Raw genomic sequence first — 3810 nt, forward strand, 5'->3', positions numbered from 1 at the left:
AGAACTGAACTAGAACTGAACTAGAACTGAACTAGAACTGAACTAGAACTGAACTGAACTAGAACTGAACTAGAACTGAACTAGAACTGAACTAGAACTGAACTAGAACTGAACTAGAACTGAACTAGAACTGAACTAGAACTGAACTAGAACTGAACTAGAACTGAACTAGAACTGAACTAGAACTGAACTAGAACTGAACTAGAAACTGAACTAGAACTGAACTAGAACTGAACTAGAACTGAACTAGAACTGAACTAGAACTGAACTAGAACTGAACTAGAACTGAACTAGAACTGAACTAGAAAGAACTGAACTAGAACTGAACTAGAACTGAACTAGAACTGAACTAGAACTGAACTAGAACTGAACTAGAACTGAACTAGAACTGAACTAGAACTGAACTAGAACTGAACTAGAACTGAACTAGAACTGAACTAGAACTGAACTAGAACTGAACTAGAACTGAACTAGAACTGAACTAGAACTGAACTAGAACTGAACTAGAACTGAACTAGAACTGAACTAGAACTGAACTAGAACTGAACTAGAACTGAACTAGAACTGAACTAGAACTGAACTAGAACTGAACTAGAACTGAACTAGAACTGAACTAGAACTGAACTTATTACTAACTTCTTAGATGCTGTGTTAATTTATGCATACATTTTTTTCTCTTTATTTTGTTTAAAATTTTTATGGAATCCAATAAAAAAGTGTTTCAAATAGTTATAATAAAAAACACATATTGTAAAATCTGTTTTATATTTATTAAAGCTTTATAAAAAAGTTATTTATTATAATGAGCATTTCAGTAGGTATCATAATTCAAGATTTAAGTCTAAAATATGTTAAAAATAAAAATGCTGAAAATAACACAAAAACGCGAAATCTTTAAAAGAAACACATGGAAGCAAATTAGTAGAGAATTTTAAAGCGATGTGTATAATTTTATATCTATACAATCTACACCCTACCTACTAACTTAAAGGTAATATTAAGAAAACAGAATATTGGTAACATTGCAGTATAATGACTTAATTTAGAGTTGGCCTATAGCTCAATTTTATTAGTCTTTATTGCCCTATAATATTTCATATTTATTTATTAATAAAACTATTAAAAATATTATAAATTTTATATATGTATAATAAAACAATAATAACAACTAGGTTTTAGTGGCCCACACTAAAACATACTATGGGATAGTGTAAGCTTTTGTTGAAACTAGCCAAAGTCATGTCATAAAATTGATTGACAATTTAATTTGTAGTAATCAAACACATACTGAAATGTTAAAAATAGCAGAGGTTTTAAATGGTATTTTGATAAAAAAAAGTATTTTGATATATGTATATAATAAAGTGCAAAACGCACATTGTGTGTTTAAAGAAACAAAGTTTTAAATTTTTTATGCTAATTTATGATTATATAGTATTTAATAAATAACACAAGATAACATATTAAGATATCGTGGATACAAAATATTTTTTTAAATATGTTTATAGACACATAGCGCTTAAACTAATAAAAAATAGTCTATTACGTTTTTATTTAAAAGAGAAATTAATAATAATAATAAAATTGACATATCGAACAGCGACAAAATATTCAGTGAATGAAATCAAAATTGGAAAAATGTATAGAAACACTATCTATCTATCTATCTATCTATCTATCTATCTATCTATCTATCTATCTATCTATCTATCTATCTATCTATCTATCTATCTATCTATCTATCTATCTATCTATCTATCTATCTATCTATCTATCTATCTATCTATCTATTTATCTATCTATCTATCTATCTATCTATCTATCTATCTATCTATCTATCTATCTATCTATCTATCTATCTATCTATCTATCTATCTATCTATCTATCTATCTATCTATCTATCTATCTATCTATCTATCTATCTATCTATCTATCTATCTATCTATCTATCTATCTATCTATCTATCTATCTATCTATCTATCTATCTATCTATCTATCTATCTATCTATCTATCTATCTATCTATCTATCTATCTATCTATCTATCTATCTATCTATCTTTCTATCTATCTATCTATCTATCTATCTATCTATCTATCTATCTATCTATCTATCTATCTATCTATCTATCTATCTATCTATCTATCTATCTATCTATCTATCTATCTATCTATCTATCTATCTATCTATCTATCTATCTATCTATCTATCTATCTATCTATCTATCTATCTATCTATCTTTCTATCTATCTATCTATCTATCTATCTATCTATCTATCTATCTATCTATCTATCTATCTATCTTTCTATCTATCTATCTATCTATCTATCTATCTATCTATCTATCTATCTATCTATCTATCTATCTATCTATCTATCTATCTATCTATCTATCTATCTATCTATCTATCTATCTATCTATCTATCTATCTATCTATCTATCAAGAACACATCCACAGATCTTTCCGAATGATTCTTCTCTTTGTAGATTTAAACACAATTGCATTTGCTTAAAAACACACTTTCAACTACTAAAAGCAAACCGCGCTTGTGTTCCAAGTCTTTCGTTTCAAACTTTAATGAAATTTTAATTCTATGTTTAATTTAAAATAGTTTTTACTTAGAATCAATCTGGGTCATTTGCAATTATGAGTCTTTACTAGAACTACAAAAGGTTTAAATAAAAAGCAATTAACAAGCAAATTTGGTAAAAGGTGTTAGAGAAGCTTCAACTTAATTTAATTAAAATAAAGATAACGATAAAAAGCAACCTTATAAAGAACTGAAAACAATTGTTGACAAATTAAAAACAAACTAAATCCTATAGAGAAGTTACCTAAAAATCAAAAAAATTATCGCAAAAATTAGAACATTCAGTTATCAAATATCAAACGCTTGAAAAGGAAACAAAATAAGGAATTTCATAAAAAAATACTTATTTACAGAAAACAACTTAACTAACAAAATTTTAAGCTGTTCATTTACAACCTGCTTGTGTCTTAAATCTTTCGATTTTCTAAAGTTTAAAAGATATTTAAAGCAATAATTGTTTATTATTGTTTTTTCTCTGCTTTATGCTTGTTATACTTTTAATAAGTTTCAAAGCGTTAACTTTTTATAAGTTTAACAATAATTTCCTAAATATAAGACCTTCATTGCACATGGTGTCCATAATGTTCGTCATCATTGTAATCATCATCGTCATCATCATCATCATTATTTTTATCAAGCAACAACAACCTTAGGCTACAGCTACTGCATTTGCATACCACTTTTTTTCTTCTTTTCTACACTTTTTCCTTTTTAACTTAAAATACTTGACCATCTACTACTTTAAGGAAGTTTTCAATACTCTCGAAGTTTGTGTTTTTTTTCAATATCTTTTCTTTTTCAATTGCTTTTTATCAAAAAATAAAAAAGGTTCAGTAAACTAAACTTAGCAAAAAACATTGTATGCAAAAAAAAGGAGGCAAAAACTGCACACGCATATGTTACTTTCTACTTCTGTGCAACTTTTTGAGTTTTTTTTACGTTTTTTCCTACAAATAAGTACCAATATACAAACCGACATAAATACACGCACAGTTCTAAAGCATTTACTAAGAAGCTTCATCAAGTCTATCATTATTACCATGAACATGTTTTTTTTTCAATAATTTTTAATTGGCAGAGATGGACCATGGAAATGGGAACTATAACTAAACTAGAACAGAACTAGAACTGAACTATAACTGAACTAGAACTGAACTAGAACTGAACTAGAACTGAACTAGAACTGAACTAGAACTGAACTAGAACTGAACTAGAAC

Source organism: Lucilia cuprina, chromosome 2, assembly GCF_022045245.1.
Source record: "Lucilia cuprina isolate Lc7/37 chromosome 2, ASM2204524v1, whole genome shotgun sequence".
Taxonomy (NCBI): Eukaryota; Metazoa; Arthropoda; class Insecta; order Diptera; family Calliphoridae; genus Lucilia; species Lucilia cuprina.